The 20,529-nt window shown below is 40.1% G+C and overlaps 1 pseudogene; it reads right to left on the bottom strand.

Moving 5' to 3' along the window:
- Positions 1 to 3,260: 3,260 nt before the first annotated feature.
- Positions 3,261 to 19,166, bottom strand: LOC108897338 (carbohydrate sulfotransferase 15-like; annotated as a pseudogene).
- Between the last annotated feature and the right edge of the window lie 1,363 nt (positions 19,167 to 20,529).

The raw sequence follows: 20,529 nt of genomic DNA, 5'->3' as shown, positions 1-20,529 counted from the left end.
GAGTCTGAGCAAACTGATTATCCCACCTCCAGTCTTCATGCTTAGCTAAGCTACAAGCTTCTGGATGTAGCTTGATATTGAACAGACAAACATGACAGTAGTATGATTTTTCTCAGCTAACTCTTGGCAAAAAAGAAAATAAGTTTCCCAAAAAATGTGATATAATGTGATATAAGAAAAAATTAGTTTTCAAAATTTGACTGAAAAATAGTGTGAAATTGCTATTCTAATCTTTTAGGATGTTTTTTCTTTTTTCCCTCCTTCCCCCCGCTGTGTTTCTTCAGCGACTTTTAGCTTCTGGGGCTCTAGGTCCAGGCTAATGATTTTTATTCATTGTGTTCACCACTGATTCACTAATCAATGAGCTGAGGATGCTCCAAAGGTTCAATAGATCCTTTTCCTCACCCAAATGCCCAATTCTCCTCAGTTCATCACAGATGAGCTGTATAGAAGTGCCAAACAAAACCAAGCAGCATGAATTTTAAGCAGAAGATCAGATGTGTGAGTGAGGACTGGCTGGAAAATTGTTTAAATGATTAAAAATAAATTAAAATGCACACACATTTCAATAAATACCTCTGTATTACTGAACTGCCAGTTGATAAATGATAATCAGTGAAAATATCATGATCTCAACCAAAGCAGCCTATCTTTGTAAGATGAACTAGCAGTCAGTTCAGTTCAGTTGGGTCTTCATTGTCCCATATGGTAAATATGACACACAAGAAACAACTCAATAAAGTAAAACTCAATAGAAAGAAAATTGTTAGAAGTGAGAATGAAGAGTGACGTGATAGCTGTGTAGGGCAAACAGATGGGAGATCTGAAATAGAAAATATCTGAATGTATTACAAATAATGTTTGTATATTGCTTTAAAAGCTCACCTGGTCCAGGTAGTGAAGTACTTAAGCTGTCCACAGTCCTTTGGGCATCAGTAATGGCCCTAGATAGATCAGACTGCTGTAGTGAAGCTGCTCAGCCGGACAGTAAATGATGATGATGATGATGATGGTGGTGGTTTTTCGCATCAGTTCCCAGGTGTGAATGTTGAAACTGTGAAACTGGGTGTGAAAAAGGATGATGCAAGCAAAAAGCATGGGTGCTCAGTCGGCTCTCACATCATCCTAGCTCCTAAAATAGTACAATCTCTTATGTGCGCAGTCTGATGTGCACACAATCAAACGCCTCACGTCCTTGACAAAATGAAGGAATGTCAAAAGACACCTTATCTGTTTCTTCCGCCTTTGAAAATCCTGGAGAGGGTTACCATCAATATCACATGAAGAGGGCAATCAGCCATGCCTGACTCCTTTCTCTGACCAAAGCACTAGTGCTTCAGCCATGCGGCTCCTGAGACTCTGCTGTCATCCCTGAGATCAATCACATTGTAAATGCACATAATCACAGAGCTAAACTTTCGACAGGCCATCCTCAATCTCCTCTTCTGATCTTTGATTTTTTTTTTCTCTTCAATGAGCGTGTGTTCACAGTGACAGAGGGAAAATGTCACCTGTAATTTGAATGGCATTACAAATAATGGGTGGTCAACCCATCAACTTAGGCGCAGATAAGAGTGGTAATTTTCTCAGATGACAGTGACTAATGACACAAGTGTAGAAAAGTGTTTACATAAGTAACTCTTCCATGTAACATAGCAGTTTAAATAAGCAAGGCTCTGACAGCATGTCAAACACTTATAATGAAACAGTCATTTTATTCAAACTGAATGCAAATTAGTCCTCAAAGACAAGAAATGTGGAGACAGTTCACAGTTTACTAGATACAGTGTTGTTTTTTCCATGACAGAAACAAGAGTGGTGGTGATCACAGGCAAAAGGATGAAGCTAAAAGAGTTTTATTTCCTCTGCATTTATCACAGCTCTGCTTTGCAACTCTCTGCGACTCTCCTGCTAAAATAAAGAGTCCTATATTTAATAATTCTAAATGAAACTCCAATTTCTGTGGCACCGGCATTTCTTGGCAATATAACAGTCCTTTACAGTAACATGCAGTGACATATTAAACAAGTAAAGTAAAAAGTAATGGAAATGTTTCCAAGAAATGCCTTTGATATGTTTTGCTCTCAGCAGAAATGATAGAAATGATCATTTCTTCCTTGAAAAATGTTTCAGGGTCTGCTCACAAAATTCTCCAACAACATTTCAGCTGTGTATGTGTTTATATACATGGATATATAGAGTGTAGAGTGTCACCTGAGAGGGGTGTTTTTCAGTTGAGTTCCTTGGGAAAAACTGCTTCTGTGTAAACTTTTGAGACTGATTGTAAATACACATAATTACCATGATTTCCTGCAGAAAATTGATGGTGAGGTTCAGTCTGACACCTGGAGGGCGGAGCTGGGTCATCAGGGCGATTGAGTTCATCTGGTTGGACTGTGTGGTATGCTATTAAACTCTCTCTCTCCCCTGGATTTCATTCTTTTGGTTTGGTCACACAGGATTTGATTTGTTTAATATGCACCACAGCAAATTTATGCTTTATTATTACATTGATCAAGAAACCATGCAGATGTGTCACCATCAGACCTTAATCACACTTTCCTGCAAATGAAATCCCCATAACTAAGAAAACATCACTTATAATCCGTGTGAGGATGCTTAAACAGTTGTCACATTTTAACCTGGATAGTATTCTGCAGGTAACTCTGAAATATCACAGTAACAGCATATCTATGGAGCAAACCGATCCTTTGGATGCTGAGCTACTGGAGAGTTATGTTCTGTGTTTTAGTGCCCTCTTGTGACTAATCCATGAACATGATGTCTAAACTGTCCGTCACACACAACAGAAGTTGAATCTACTCCACCTACTCTACTCCTCTGCCATTTCCGTGTGTTTTAACTCCTTACCGTTCAGTTTGCCCCTTTCATTACTGCTTCAGTAGCTTTAAGATCGTTACTATTATTATTCCACAGCTGTCTTCAATCAAATGGAAGTATTGTAGATGACTTATGCATCATTTTAGACTTAGGACAATAGTAATGAAACATCTTGACTTTCAAAACTGTCCATTGATTTTTCTGCACAAACACGTACAAACCACTATAATAATATGTATCCCTATCATGTGAGGACTGTTGACTTTCTCTTCAACTCTCTGAAATCTAATGTATAAACTATTCTTTCTGGTTAATATTTAGGGGAGCTGGACAGTAAAAATGGAATTGAGGGCATTTGTTTATGTAAAATCATATCATGGTATCAAGACCAGAATCAATCCTGCCTTTTGAGCCATAAATGAAGACACAAATTCAGTTTATTTTATTGTATCATCTTGATTTGATGAGTCGCTCACATCCTTTCAAAAGTAAATAAATATCACACACAAAGCCCATACACTTCATAAAACTAAAACTAAACACCTGTGTATCTCTTTCATTAGGTTTTCCTGCTTTAGCTTCTTGCTCTGGTTGTTCATTTACGTCCATCTGCATTTCGTCCATGCTCATGCCACTTCAGGTGTGAGTCCAGAGAAAGGCCTTGTTGTCCAGCACACTGGCAAGTTTATGGTTAAAGGGCTGGTGAAATTCCCTGAGGAGGTCTCTGGTGGCTGGAAGCATTGGACCCAGGTTCCTGTCCGCTGCCCTCCGCGTGTTAGACATGGGCCGTTTGGTCAGTGCTGCCTCCGCCTGCTTGGACAGAGGACCTGCAGGGAAGGTGGGACACAAGACGTCTTAAACCTTGAAAAGGATACAGAAGTGGAAGCTCAAAACAGAAACAACCAAATAAATACACAGCCAGAAAGATATAATATAGAGCATGCTTTGGTTATATTTTAACGTACAAAGAGCATGTCACTGTAACAGATGTTTTTGCAGCTCTTTGGACACGTACCCACGCTCAGAAAATCAAAAACTTTCTTGATTGTCACTTTGAGGCTGGCTGCGTAGTCTTCTAGTCGTAGAACAAGAATCTGCTCCCTGTGGAAAACTGTCAACCAGTCCAGCAAGAAGACGATATACATCCCCAAGTTTAGCCTCACCTGTTGTGGGAAAAGAAGTCAACATCATATAAGTCTCTTGTAATGAGATTTCTACGTCAAAGTCAAAAGCAGGTGTACAGGTGGTAGACAAAATGATGTAAACAACTAATGGAAATCAGCTAATCAGGATAAAGCTTTTTTTATTGTCAACAAATTCACTGAAAACACAAAAAACTTCAATGAACTGATCCACAGACAAGTATTCTCTGTGTATCCAAAGCCTTCCACCACTTCCACTATTGCCCAACAACAAAAAACACGTTGTTTCATTATGATTAACTTCGGAAAAACGGATTCATTTACATCCTCAGTAGAAAGAATGGGCTTTGAGCTCACACTATGATGGATTTGTTGACAGTAAGTAAAATACAGAATATAGCAAATCTCAGTCAACACTCAGCTCTTTTCATCAGTGTGGTGCACAGGTGCCAGATCTTCAAAACTGATTCCTACAGAAACCGAAACTGACGGCTCATGACTTGTATAAAAAATATGATTTAATGTGCACAGTCACTGTGAGTCCTCAAGAGGGCACCACAGCACCACAGCACTGGCTGAAAGTATGAGACCGCGCTGTGATTCACAAGCACAATGGCACATGCTTTCAAAATTTTGAAACCCCTCATCTTCATCACGTGCATAACAGAGGAGGCATGTAAACAAAAAATCTCAGGATCTTTTTTCTGAATGTTTATGTTAGATCTCAGATTGATTCTGTTTTTCCACCAGTGGTTTCAGGCCAGGCCGATTGCTGCTTTTTACTGTAGTAAATCTCCCAGGATAACAGTGCTGTCACCTACATGTTGTGATTAGGGGTGACCAACCGACAGAGCTCATAACTCAGTTTATTCCAGAGGGAGCGCTGCCTGATAGGATATATGCCGAAGGGTGTGAAGTGACTCTGGGAGGCTAGCTGGTGATATGTTTCCCCCTGCACAGAGTGGGGAGGAATTAAGTGAAGTTGCATCCATTTACAGCCACTTGGAGGACAGATAGATTTTTTTTTCCATAGGAACAAAATGTTTGTTGTTGTTGGGTATAATTAAATGTAGTTTTTACAAAAACTGTAATTATTCTCATGGGTATTCAGACGGTTAAAAGTGAAAACATAATTTCAGCTAACCGGCATGGTGTTGGAGAGGCTGGTGTTGTAGACGCAAGAGCGAAGTGACCTCTCAGACAGGCAAGATTTAAACAATTGCACAGACTCTATGACCTTCAGATGGAAGTCCTCTGCCGACTTGTTGGCCATCTTAAAGTACAGGTAGTCCAGAATAAAGCCTGGGAACAGGGTGAAACAGAGCTGTAAGCCAGTTGGAACAAAATGAGATTTTGCTGGATGCACAAATTGGAGCTCTGATTTGAAACAAATATGTTTTGAACAATGATAAATTACTGGAAAATCCCTTTAGAAGGAACCAAAATAATCTATAAAGGCAGATGCGAGAGTGGATTTCTCTGCAGTACCTCTCTACTGGATCTCTGAGCATGATGATGATTTTTGCACCAGGCTGGACCGTGTGGAATGAAGTCCTGGGCCAGGAACGGAGGCTCTGTGTCCTCCCTGTCTGCGTGAACGTAGCTCCAGGCTTGGTTGTCCCACATAGTGGATGCACTGGCTTCACCTGTCAAGACATTGACAGTCTTAGCATCACCTTGGGTAACAACAGTTCATTTAAAATGCAGCAAGTAGCGCAGAGACTCAGGCATAATGGGGCGAAGTTGAGCAGATTTTCAGGCCAAAAATATTCAAGATGTTGCAAACACTTTCCTTATCTGGGAACATTATCCCTCACAAATATATGCTTGAACAGCTTTGCAGCAGTACAGTCTAAACATAATTTATTATCAGTATCCATGCAAAATCCAAATAAGGAGATTTTTTCCACTTCAGCAAGCAAAGCCAATTAAGCAGAGCATTCTTGACGGCAAAACATCAAAGAAAAAAAAATCACTTCAGAAAACCAACCTAATATTAAACATTGCTCTTCAAAAGATCAATACCGCTTTACTCTGTGAATGCAGTTTCTTTATTTCCATGTTTATTTGTGATTATTCTCTATTGTCTTTCAGAGCTTGGGCAAGGTGAGCAAAGATTTCAACCAACCACATTTATAATCACAGAGGCACAAGAGCACCCAACGAAATATCTAGAATAATGTGAATGGTATTTCCCTCGGGCTCTTCACATGAGCACAGTAGTTCTCCTGAGGTCAGAGGCAAAATGAGAGAGGCCTGACAATAAAGGAGAAAGAGACAAAGGAGACCTGCAATTTGAATCATGGTCAGGGTCCAATTGTCTGGACGTTCAAAGGTCCTCAGAAAATAGTAAATGAAAACTAGAAAGGCAAGAGATTCTTCCATCTGATGCACAATGGACACTAACAATACCAAATCATACCCACACCCACCCACACACACACAAACACTTTGACATGTGTTCACCTGTTATGAGCTGCAGTGCACTGCGGCCTCCAGATGAATTTCCACTGATTCCCGCTTGGATGTTGTGGGCTGCCAAGTCAAACAGATCCAGGTAATCTTCCACAGGAAAACTTTCCTGGAAGCCATCTTTGAAACGGATATAACCTGCACCCCGAGGTACACCAAAATGACATTCATTAAATCTCATTTATAGACTTTTTCACCATAAAAGTAATTTAATGGATTGTATAAACTTTGAATTAGGCTGATTAAAAAAAAAAAAAAAATCTAATAATTTGAATACATTTTTAAAAGCACTTACACTCATAAACATAAACAACATATAAACATACACCAATTGCATACAGCTAAATAACAATGCATAAACAAACAATTTGCATATGTTGTTGTTATTAAATACTGTGAATACACAGTACTTCCTGCAGACAGCTCACAATAAAAGCCCTCACGGGATAAGAATTAATGGAGCCTTCCATCACAAAGCAGCTGCAGAAAGTCCTCAGTTATAGTCAGTGGTAGTAGCTCAGCTTAACCTTATTTTACCAGTTTATTTTCACATTTGGACATTTATTTTGTACTGCTGAATTAGACTTTATTGTTACAAATGAGAAATTCTGTGAGGGGTAAGAAAATACACTGAGAGAACACCCTAATAATCATGAAATCAGAACCAGTGGGAAGAAAAAAGACATAAGAAATAAAATCAGGCTGACATGAAAATGTGAGTCAACTGTGTTTACATGTTTAAATGGGAGATAGCAGAGAAATGGTTGACCTGGAACACATTGCATCACTGTTGGGAGTCATCACTTGAAAACAGTGTGATGAGGTCAGGCAGCAGCTGTTTCATCTGTTATATGTCAAGAGAGGCCTGTTGAAGTAAATTAGGAGCTGACCAACTATCAGAATTTTCAAACAGCTCATAAGTTAAGAAGTCATGGGTTTACCCACTAACAATAATATTGGTTGTTCATTGTTTTTGGAATTAACATATTCACTTTCTTGCCAAGATTCAGATGAGAACATCTGTCTGTCTGTCTGTCTTAAGCCCATTATACTACATCTCATTTCAAAGTACAAAAACAGAAGAGTGAAAACAACAAATTGTGGTTTTACTGGGGGTTTGTCATGGTTGTTGCTGCAAGACTACTTCTTGGCCAGAATCGATGATTTCCTGCATTCTCCACTGGTTAACTAACAACCTCATAATGACCACAAGACTGTGGGAAGTCACTTCCTGTGGTCAAGACATATTCCAGCCCCCTCAAAATCTAACCGCCCCCTGGATTTTTGCTTCATATGGTGTTGATTTAACTCTTTTCCAAGAAAGTGAATAAGTACATTTCCAAAAGTGTTGAACTGTTTCTGTAAGATACATCAAATCTATGGTCCTAAGAGAGAGAGTCCTGGTCAGCTTTAAAACTGTGTATTTTCTGGCCATCTGTTTGTCCTTTTCTTTCTCTGGATTTAATTATCACCCAGAATGACCACTTAATCATCAGCTGGCCTCTGCAAACTTTGGACAGAGTCATCAAAAATGATTAGAAAATACCAGCCACCTCCTGATGACTCACCAAAGCGTTTCCTGGTCCACCAGTGCGGCTCCTTCATGGTGTTGAACTTGACCTCTGGGTGCAGCAGCAGTCTGTGAAACAAGTCCGTCGTGCCGCACTTGGGTTGGCCGATGATGTAGAAGTACGGCAAGCAGCGCAGGCGCAACTGGTTTGCCATCCCTGTTGTATAAGTGCTGGTGAAAGTTGGTCCTCAGGCGGTCACACACCGTCTTGAAGCTCTTTGAGCGCAGAGTGAAGAGGTTCTTCCTGTATGGATCCATGCTGAGCTCGCCCGAGAGCTCTTCATACCAGCAGGGGCTCTTGATGCTAGGCAGGAAATGGCGAGGAATTATAGAGAACAGCTGCAAAGAGGGAGGCAATAAGATTAGCAAAACAGGGCAGCAGGGCAAATACTGAAATAGTGTATAAAGCACTGTAGGCCTATGATAAAAGATGGTAGGTTCCACTTTCATAGAAAACAGCAGCTGGTGATTCATGTAATTTACACTGTGTGTCAGTGGTTATAGGTTCTCATGATATAAAATGATCAAAAAATCCAGAATTGATGATTTTACAGCTTTACAAATGATGCATCACCATCACCTACCTGGCCTCTTTGTGCAATATTGTGTTGCTATGAAAACTCAGTTAGATATTCTAACACTGACACACACCACTCATTGGTATTCAGCTTAGTGACTCACTTGTGTTGCTACCTCTGCAATTGTGATTTACAGTGTAGCTGCCAGAGTTGCTAATGCCCTTTTCCATAAACACAGCAAAATTATGGAGGGTAACGTGAAAAAGTATGATGAGAACATACACTAACATAGGAGAATTACAGTCCATTAGCACATTGTAACAGCAGTCAGCAGGCCCTCAGCAACACTTAGCGAGACATGTAACCTGATATTTACACAACAGCTCCACAAACTTTGGCTCTGAAAACATTAAGCTGAATCAACACCTCTGACGGACTCAACAAACACTGGTCATTATGAGCTTCACCAAACAAGGCATTTACTGCACTGATTGTAAAGTGTTTGTTATTTGTCAGTCTCCTACAGCTCACATTTTTCTACAAAAAAATAAAGCGATCATAGTGCTCACTTATTAACATTTTCCAGTGTGAGGCTAAATCATCATTTGCCAGTATATGTTTGTCATGTTGGGTGAAAACATTGCATCATTGTAGCCTGGAACTATAACAAAAACAGCCTTTATCATAGCTGGTCTACTGATGCACAGCAAAAATGAGTCAGACAGGGTTTTTTTTTTTTGTTTTGTTTTTTTTCCACAGACTTACATGGAGAGTCCGTTTCAGTGACGTCCTTTTCATCAGGCACCTTTCTGGGTGTGTACTCCAGTTTGGAGCCGATGATCTTCACCAGCAGTTTCATGTCTATTTGTATTCTTCTCAGAGGAAACCTCAGCTGCTGCTGCTGCTGCTGCTGCTGCCGTGCTCGTCGGGATGACCACAGGTCTGAGCTGATAGGGCGCGGGGGTGAACAGAAGTCCTTTCTTGTCCCACTGCAGGATGTAAGAAGCCATGATAAGGAACGTCAGTGTCAAACCCAGGAGGAAACTGACCAGTCTGACTTTGGAGATGCTCCGCAGGTTGGTGAGGGACAGCAGGGAGACCCACTTGATGTCCTGATTTTCAGGCACGTTTGTGTGCCTAAAGTCAAAAAACGTCCTGACAGGCCTTTTCCCATAGTCCTCAGATGTGGGAAAACTGTGGAGGCTGCAATTGTGGTCCCTTTGGGTGTTGCTCCCATATTTGCAGTCTGATAGTGACATACTGGCATAGAGGCAGAGCAGGCATGTAGAAATAGGGGCCAGGAAATTATTCTTTCCAAAAAAAAAAGTTCAAGCTTCACCTACAGGAGGTTGTGTATCCTTATGTGTCCATTCATCACAGTTTTTAATCTGCAGGTCATCATTTGTCTTCATTTCTTACACGCTCCCCAGTCTTTAGGAGGGCCTCCTATAAATCAGAAACAGTTGTTAAAACATGGCACATGTTTTTTTTTTAATATGACTTCAGTTTTCTTTTCACTAAAAAGTGCAGTGGAGTAGTTTCCTTTGAAGTATTTCAGTCATCTCCCATAATTCCAAGAAAGCTGGTAGGAACATTTTTAATATTAGGGTATTTGGAGGGGGAGCTTTATTCCGCCTCTGGGGCATCAGTATGTGAATTCAAAACTATACTTCTTTCTATAGCAGGAGTCAATTCTAATGTTTGAGGTCAGCTGCAGAGTGTGTGTGTGGTCTGTTGGATGGAGAACCCTTGCTTTATGATGAGGGCTGTATAGCACATGCAAAGACAAGCTCTGCTAAGAGACTTTCAAGGTCAGAATAATAGTTACTCTGTAATTCAAAACTAAAAATACACGATTATTCTCTGTGAGCTGCGAGCCAGCTGAGAGCTTTATTTTGTTAACCTGAAAATATAATTTTCAAGATCAAGGTTTTTCACACTGAGAACCGAGTTAGGTATTGATGCAGGTGGGCACACAGTGTGGCAAGTGCACTCATGTTGTTTTCTTTCTCCGCCACATGAATAATAAGAAGGTCCAGGGCAAGTATATTCCAGATATCGAAGTGTAAAATGTTTTTAAAACATTTCCTGAGACAGTAACAGAGTTATTTTTCTTTTGTTGCAGAGTTTGTAAGATTTAACAATGTGGGACCAGGAAATGAAATCCTGCACCAGTTCCAGCTAATTTCATGGAGCATTCTCTAATTTTGTAGTGTTTTCTTCCTTATTGCACAACAGGGGCCTGTTTAAGTACAGTCACAAAAACATTATGTGCCTCAAAATATTCACACTTACATGACTAAGGTGCAAATTCAGAGTATAAAGAAAGCTCAGCACCTCAGTCATCTTAGACGACCATGCTGTGAGCTAGATACTGCACGTGCATTTTGACATTACTGACGTGTAATTGCATGAGTCACAATGAGAAACTAAATAATAAGAGGAGGGGACAGCACCTTGTGACATCAGGGCAAATGCAATTTCGTTCTTCACACTCTGTTTATATGCAGAATTCCTGTAATGTTGTCAGATCAAATCAGATTAGAGGGACCATCTGCTGATTTTACACATCAAGTTCAGTTTTGTCATTGTGTGGATTACTACCCAGCCTGTAAAAATAGCTGAATCATGTCTTCTGCAGCTCTGGAGGGAGTCTGAAAAAATAAACCCCATGATGTCATGGTGATGTCCTGACAGTTATCTCAACCTTGGCTTGGATACTACAAATTTTTAGAGAGAGCCTGCGTTATAAACTGGGGACACAGTTGGCAGGGAAAATCTGATGAAAGACACTATCAAGTTGCATTGTGGGAAGAGAGTAGGATGTAGAGTTTTTGTAGCTTGAAGCAGAGAGAGAGTAAGTCAGAATATCTCTGTCTCTGCTGCTTTGATTTTAGCCGTAGTCCCTAAGCTTTGTGGAAGTACAATACTAAATCACTGCAGTGCCCCCTTTAAGAAATTTTCAAAAATCATGATCATGTCATGGCAGGATGCTGAAATAAACAGTGCTTGCTTGAGACCTGCATATGAATAAATTTTGATACTCAAAACCTTCCTATCATCCCTGTTTTGCTCCGAGCATGCTATGAATTGTGGGTTACTCACAAAAAGTCTGCATCAGTGTGGACTTGCTAAAAGTATGCACAAAGGGCTATAAAGTCTACAAGAAAGCCTTCACACACTTGCAGATTTAATAATGGGGCAGCTGAGCACTTGCAGATTTATCAGGAATTCATGGCAGTATCTACAAGCTTGCATGGGCAGACACTGGGATTGGGCAAAGAACTTAATTTTGATCCTTCTTGAGATGTTATGGGCCTCGTTTGATTAAATATTAGTAGGTAGTTGGGCTTTTTAATATGCCAATGATACCACTTGCTAAATGCAACTCTGACATTACAGTAGTTGATAGTTAAAGTTATTAGTGAATGGAGCCGCTTCTGATACTAATCCAGATCCCTGCCTTTCCTGTTTATGTCTGGTATTTCTGCATTTTGATGTTGTTTGGATGATTTTTAATGATGTGTAAAGCCCTTTCTGTCTGTGTTTTTAAAAGTATCAAATTAAAAAAAGATGTCCACTGGTCTCATTTAATTCATGCCTGTCTTTCTACCTATTCTTTTATTCATGCATCTTTTTATTTCTACACATCCAGGTAATTGTTATCTTCTCTGTTCTCTGTAACTATTAATCCCTTATTCCCATTAAAGATTAATGTCTGGCTGGATCAAAATTTCAAAGTGTGAGAGAAGAGAGAGATTTGTAAATGTGACAGAGCATAAAGAGGACAGTGAGAGTCAAGGGTAAAGCGTGGAGTGAAGCAGCAGAGATGAGGAAAACTGTGTGAGAATGGGCAGAGGAGACAGCCTTTAGACCTCTTTGGTCTAAAAATCGATCAGTGGTGGGAAGCAAACCGCAGGTGGGATTGACTGAGGTGAAAACCCACCATCACAATCTTGCTGACTCAGAATAAAAAAACAGCATTTGTCATCGCATTGGATTCCTTCGCTGTCCTAAGTGGACAAAATGTCAAGAATGATCTCACAGCCAGAAAGGGATATTACTCAGGTCATTGGTAGCAGTGTGTTGGGTTATTATTGTTGTTTGTCAGATTAACTGAAGTCTTGCAGACTCAAGGATGTTTTCTGAAGTGTAAAGCCATGGATGTAAGTTCACCCTGTACCTCACACAGTGCAGTAGATATAAGCTACATATTGTTGTGTTCTTTTTTTCTCCTATGCAGCTACTTTACTGGCAATATGGATAAGATGAAAAAAATGGAAAGTCCATGTTTTTCTGTAAATGTAAGAATTATTCTTGCAAGAAACCAGTGTGTCGTCTGTAAAACATTTCTTTGATAACATAAGACATGTATCAATTGCATACAAACAAACCCTACACTCACCTCCATAGTAATTTCAAACTCCTAAGAGTAATGATGTTGGTCAGACAGTTGTTTATTCCATTCTTACACTTTGTACCAAATCGAGATATTACAACACTTGCTGGCTTGATTTCCTTCTGGCTTGGATATCCACGAACCCAAGAGGAATAATGAATAATATTTGCGGTGAGCTCCTGACCTTTCTGTTAATAGCACTATCAGTCCAGATCTCCCATTTGTAGAAAGGAAATGTCAGAAATTGATGGGCAGATCGCCACTGAGTTTAAAGAGCACCTCTATGGTCCCACAGGATGAACTACTTTCCATTTTGGACACTAAGTGTTCCTGTTGCTCCATCCGCAGGTCAAAATGTCAACCTTGCCCAAGATATTCCATGACTTAATGTGCAGACGTCCATGAACTTCACTGAATCTGTTAAGGTTGATTAGGTAAAACCATTTGATTCCTTTGAATCATGGTGTTTTTTCTGACACCACCCATGAGGTCAAGAATGGAAGATCTAATTAATAGACCTGTAAATCCCATTCCTTTCCTCTTTGCTAACAAAACCGAATTCAAAATCATGCCTTAGGTTGTATTCAGTGTTTTGAAAACCAGTTCTGCTCAAAGGTTCTACCTGTTAAAGGACGCCTATCCTAGCTACTGTTGCTAAGTGCTTGCTAATAAGGAAAACTGAGTCTCTGTAAATAATATTATAAAGGACAGAGTCTAAACCATCTCTATATGAAAGGTGCTATGACACAACTGTAATTTGTAGAATAGGCAACTTTTAACAACTGCAAATGAGGAAATTAGATTATTTACCTTTGAGATGAAGTCTTTACAGTCTGCCTGGAGGCCACTGAACCTTGCAAGGGCTGTAGTGACAAACACTGTTTACTGATTGTAATAACAATATGTTCAGCTGTGACAAAGGTCCATCATATCAGTAGCTTGTGGCTGTTACATAAACAGACCATGGAGCTCATTATTTTTAATTAGCCCCAGCTGCACAGAATCCACAGCTGTGTGTCAAATTTGGAATTCAACTTTTTGTTCTGCTGATAAATATTATCAATTGCTACTGTCAAACTACAGGTCTTAGTGCTGGCTCCTTCAGACAGAAGACTAGACTTTTATGCATCTGTTTGATTTGTTCACTAAAATTAAGTTTGGAGTGTTAAATTAGGAGCAGGATCTGCCATTACATGGGTGTAAAACCCTACACTACATACATACAAAGGCATGCTCATTAGAGACTGCTTCCCTGTCTTGTACCCTCTCATTTATCTCCCTCTATCTGCCCTTGGTGGACAAAATGATGCCAATCAGCCTCTGCTGCGAAGATACCAACTAAACAGCAAATGAAAATCAGCATCCCTGCAGAGCTCTTCCAGAGACAAAATGCAGCATGCCATATGCAGATGTACAGCTCAGTTAAGCATCAACATTATGACATCTTAACATGAAATAGAGCTTGTAGAAATGTAAAAAAGACGCCTTGAGATGATTCACTGTGACCACAAAATCAGTTAAAGAGAGGAGACAATCAGTTCCAAGAGCCAGCACTCAGCACACACACATATTCTTGCCTCTCCTGAAACATGTTTTAATCGTGTCTTCATGTTTATAACTATGTAAACACATCCTGACCTTGTACAGTACAGTCTGTGACTGGGACTTGGCTGAATCCCAGCACTGGGAAATGGGAGGCACAAGAAAAACCAATGCCACAAAAGGAAATAAGACGGCCTCCCTGTTGATGGGGAAGTCAAACAAAGATGGATGGGACCAAAAACTGCAGTAACAGTAAAACTTTCTGTGTGTGGATGAAAAAGAAATCAACAGTTGAAGTAATATGAAGGACAGAAAACAACAATTGTTCCCCACTGACAGATCAGAGATCAGTTTGTTTTGTCTCTCGCTGACCCTTTTCACGGTCAGATTATAGACGAGATCTTGGCAGGAAATGTAAAATTTCCTTGAGAACACAAATATCTCAGGAAGTGGGCTTCATCCATCACATCATGCCGGACTATTCCTCCCTTTCTTTCTCCCTTCACACTAAGAGAAAAGATGAGGGTTTGATTTTCTTGTATTGGAGACTGATATTTGCCTTTGCAGGAATCTGATTTCTTAATCAGTGAAATAAGCAGGCCGTTGAAGCAACAGCACAGTCTAAACAAAACAGACGTTTGCTAAGAAAAGCCCCAGAAATGTTAAACCTCTTGTTTAACAGTGTCTGTCTTGATCAGACAGGTCACCACAGTCCACCTTGACATCTGGAGTGCAGATGTGGTCTCCTCAGTTAAACCATGTATCTGCGAATGCATATCAGTGTATATATTTGCATGCATGTGTTTTTCTTATAGCAACAGGTCGTTTGCTTTAGCAGCACTTTCAAAGCGATGTGACGTTAATAAGAAGCAGAAAACATGTGAAACATCTGACCTACTGTTTAATGCCTGTGAGGGATAAGAAATAGGCTAGGCTGAAGACACAAGGTGGATCTGAGGTCAGCCTGGGTGGGCAGTGTAGAATCTGTCACTTAAAGGGTAATTCTGGTTTTTACAACTTGGGTTTTGGACACTGCTTCTATTGGTTTTGCTGATATTATACTGACTATATATACTGAACAGGAAAACTACAGTACAGTGGGGCAAAGGTGAACCAGGATGCCAATCTGTCAACTGCAAAGATGTATTAAGAGAAGTGGATAATGGATATCATGTTCCAGGATGATCATTTTGTTGAAAGCTGCTGACACCACAGGTTTCCAGGTTTTGGGGTACCAGAGTATTAAAGTCAAAATGTATCTATTTCTGTCTATTTTAGTGGGCTTTGTAAATTGTGATGGGTTTTTACAACAGAGGGTTTGGATCATAATTGTAGTCTTCACCTGTTTTCTCTTCCTGAGTAAGAGAATCTAATCTGGAGATTTGTTTAAAGCCTGTGTGATCGTCTGACGGCTCGTGTTTCTTGCCTCATCTCTCGCTTTGTTTCCAGATGTCAGCAATTCACTTGGAGAGTACAGTTTTTATCAACAGACCCAAACCCAAAGTTGAAATGAACCAGAATCATCCTTTAATGTATTCTGGGCCCTTCAGATAACATGATTCTAAATATTGCATAAATATTTTATTTAATTTTGTTAGGATTACAAACTAGTAATAAGGACAACAGTGGAAGTGCCAGGACCAAATGTTCTTAACATGCAGTAAAACAGCACATACATATTCTTTATAGTTATTAAAAGCTGATGAATCCCAGTAAAGCCAGCCAGTTCATCTGAGCAGGCTAACTTCACTGCTTGATCATGTTCTTCCCATTGATTAGCCAAATCAATGGGAAGAACAGCTCAGTTCAGCTGTTTGGTCAAAAACCAAAGCTTGATGTTCTTCTTGAACCTGACACATGTATCTTCTTGATTTGGGACCGAGAGTGCCTGTGGCTGCTGATTGCACTGATGAAAAAAACTTAAAGACAGAACCTGTCAGCGCTGTTCAACTGCCTCTGCTTTCGATTGTGTGCTGAGACCTACTACTGTAGATCCTGTTCGCTCACACAAAACGTCAAACGCATGACATGTAGCAGCTTGATCAGACTCTGTTTTCTTTATTAACTCTTGTGAGTCAAGGGCTGTTCAAACACTCAGCACGCACGTAAAAGGTTTAAAAGGTAAAAGCAATAAGTTCATACTTGTGAAAACATTTTTTCTGATTTTTGTTAAACCTTCATGATTAGACTGTAATTATGATGATGATGTGTCATAAACATAATAAATACATCTTATGAGTCACTTGTGATTTCTGTGCCTACGTTTCACTTGGAGCACTGCCTGGTCCCACATAATGCTTTAATGTATTAGAGAAAATATTCGTCTTGGATTTCATTCAGGGCTATGCAGCTAATTAAAGTGTTATTTTTGACTTGTTGCATTTTGGGAACCTTTACTGTTTGTTTTCTGATATTCCTGGGTGAAATCTTAAAGCAAAAAAAGAAAAACTTTCAGTGTTTAAACAGTAAAGTTGAAATATTCGGTTAAGTGTTATAAAATTGTCATCACTTCAGAATGACCTTGGTTTCTAACGCAATATGAATCAAAATGGCCCGAGTACTCACTCTACAGTTTAAATTTACATATCATTATACAGTATACGTATGGCCAAGTTTATTAAGTGTGTTCCAATGGATACATTTAATTGAGTTTTCACTGCACATTACAGACACAGTCCCTTTTGCTGTGATATGTGCAAAAAAATATGACAAAATACATTTTAAAATCAACTGCAGTGAAGAGGAACATTCTCTGATACAACTGTATTAAATACAACACATCGCTGGATGGAAAAGAAAAACAAAGAATAGTGAAAAACATCCATCCATCAGGAAAATTACTCAGCAGCAGGGCAGCTCGAGCACAACAACAAGAGACTGACAGATGCAGACTAGATGCAAGTTTGACTACACTGAACCGTCCTCTCTAAAGCAGTCTGAAATAATGCAGAGCCAATCTTGCGTTACTGAGCCTCGTTGTCATCTCAGGTTAAAAACTACCAACTCTTGAAATAGAAGCTCGGAGCTGTTGCCAAAACACTTTAGTATCATGCAATCCTCCCACATTCCTAATGCTCTCTGTTACAGAATCTTTTTCTTCCATTTGTGGTGGACCCCCAGAGTCCAGTCTAAACAATCTGATATGGTACAGCCTTCTCGCTCTCCCTCTCCCCTCTCATACTTTCAGCATTACCTAAGCCTTTTTTCGAACACCGGCCCTTGCCAAAAGAAGCATGGCTTTGACATCTCAGCAGCTCCAGACATTTGTTCCGCAAACTCGGGGGGCAACCTAAAACCTTTCCTACCCCAGCAGACCACACCAGACAGACTCCAGGGCTGGGGTGCAGCAGCCCTTAAGTGAAGGCTGCTACAACTTACACACCGCCTCCTTCTAATTAACAATAAAATACAACTTTAGTCATTTAGAAGCTCCGCTGAGCATCTGCAGAGGCAGGTTTTGTCCAAAGGTCAGCTGCCTGTCAGGACCTCCGCTCTGCACTCAGCAGCAGTGGCTACAACGGCAGCAGCCCCCTCTCCCTGCAGCAGGAGTGGAGGAAAATGAACTAAATGTCAAACTGAAACAGCGAGTGCACAAACACCTCACACATCAACAAATCCAACCCCAGACTTCAAACCCAAACCTCTGCAATGAGCTGGAAGAAGAAGAAGAAAAAAGAATACACAATTCACTTCATGGCTTGTTTGCTGGGATGCATGAGAGAAACCATTTAGGCATAATGAAAGGAATTAGCCAGGGGAATCTCTGGAATAGTCAGATGTTGACAGAGGATGCTCTGGTTTGTTATGTTACAATAAACAGAATAATAATTATTAGCCTAAGACGTTGGGAGCGTGTATACAAATGTTTACAGCGGGTTTATCTCTGCCTCATAACTCAGTCATGTTTGGGATTCAGTCTCTGGTGGAGTCTTTAACCCCCCAGAGACACGACACTGAGATATTCTGCAGCTGTTCAGTGAGGGAGAAAAATGTAACCAGGAGGATGTTAACTTTTAAGCAAAGTCTTAAACACACAGTATCACTTTGGGGGACTTTATAGCTTTTATAGACAATTACTGAAGAATTACTGAAGAATTTGCATGCAGTGTTTGTATCTAATGTCTGCATTTAGTTAAGGCTGCTGTTGGGTGTCACTGCACACACAAACTGTCTATTCATACACACTCAAAAGTGTGACAGCATACCACAACTTTTCCTGTGAGATTAATGATGAAAGACTGATAAGAAGGGGGATTTTTAACAAAACACGCAATGATGTTTAAGATCAGGATGATGAACTTTTAAATAATTGAACACAAACAGCATTCGGCTGAGGAATAGTCTCAAAATCATTCCTTTTTTTTTTATTATCATTAATTATAATCTGTTTAAGCAAAGATACTCACTCTGGAGTTGAGTCGTTTCAGTTCCTCCCATGCAGCCGCTCACGAGCCATGGTCACCAAGGTGATCAAAGAGACCTGACAGGTGTCTGCGTGGAGCGTGGAGCGCGAGAAAACGGTCACCAGACAAAAACGTATCCTCGGCGTGAACATTGTTCATTTTTATTTTGACAACCGGCGGCAGGGTGTTGTCGCGGAAATGCGAGACTTTTCCGGAGTCTCCATCTGACTGAGTGAGCTCCCCACGCGCGCGCAACAGAGAAGGAGAGAGAGAGAGAGAGAGAGAGAGAGAGGAGAGAGAGAGAGAGAGGGAGGGAAACAGGGAGGGAGGGGAGGTGCGCGTGTGGAGCAGCAAAAACAAAAAAACAACAAAAAAAACAATCTTATCTACATTTCAACCACGAAATCCTTTTATTGATCAGGTTTGACGTGCCGTTATGATGAATGGGATATCACTTTAAAAGCAAATCAATAGATGCAGGTTACTTCTGCCAGCAACCCCAAAAGATTCACCGTCTCATATTGCTCGCTGTGTGTGTGTGGGGGGGGGGTAAAGTCACTATTTCAGTTCATTAAAAGTTACCCTAATCACGTTAATACATTTGATTGAATTCAAGAATCAACAATAGTAAACATCTGGATTCCCTGGATCAAAATCGGAGGCACCAAACGTATCTCTGTGTTATGTGTTATTTCAGGTGTTGATATTAAAGCTACTGCGTCATCCCCAGTGTTTAAGAACAAATTCTGATGCACAATGCCATCAGCGTCCCCATGAAAGCTCCACAGAAATCAGAAGGATACATAACACGCACCCCATTTGCTGTAAACGGTCCGTTTTATTTAAATTGGCTGCATCACAGTGGCTTCACTTTCATGGACAGGCCAGACTCTATGAATACATAGCAGCACTCTAACCTTGAAATAATCCCCCATATTATTATTTAATCTCTGTTTGGATGCTCACCACTCGTCCGTTTTGAAACAAGGATCAAACGCTATTGAAACAGAACACTGTATGGCCTTAAGCCATTTGAAGAATAGGTGCCTTTGAAGCCATGGTGCATTCATTGTATGGTTTTCTAACTTTTTCTAAGTCCTGATTTGCATTTTATTCTTAAGGACAAATTGCTCTGGTGACAGAAATGCTGGTGTTATTGAGAGCAATATTGTGCAATCAGGTACATTTCTCAGTTGTGTAATATCTTTACCAGAACAGCTGTCATGTGCACGACAGGTGATTATCACTGGACTTTAAAATGTGGTCATGATGTTCTCTTAAATTAATGGAGATTTTTTTTTTTCTTCATTAGTTGTCATGACTCATTCTGTGCAAGTGGGAGTCAGTGTGGATGTTTCACAATGACACATTAGGCCTAATAATGAAACCAAAAGCTTGGCTGAAATAAACTGCAAGTCCATAATAATGTGGGACATTGGTATTCATCACTTTGTTCATAAAAAAGCAAAACTACATATTTATCCAATTTAACTACTTAGAATAGTTGTGGTTGCTGTTGGTTTTTCCTAGTTTTGTAGTCATTGTACCACAACTTGCCTCATCTACAGTGGGTGGTGTATCACATTTCCCAGGAATTCACTTTCTTCACAAGAGGCACAAAATTGATCTTATGAGTCTGTGT

Source organism: Lates calcarifer, linkage group LG16_LG22 (assembly GCF_001640805.2).
Source record: "Lates calcarifer isolate ASB-BC8 linkage group LG16_LG22, TLL_Latcal_v3, whole genome shotgun sequence".
NCBI lineage: Eukaryota > Metazoa > Chordata > Actinopteri > Centropomidae > Lates > Lates calcarifer.
The sequence above is the reverse complement of the archived record's forward strand: the minus strand, read 5'-3'. Positions and strand labels throughout refer to the sequence as shown.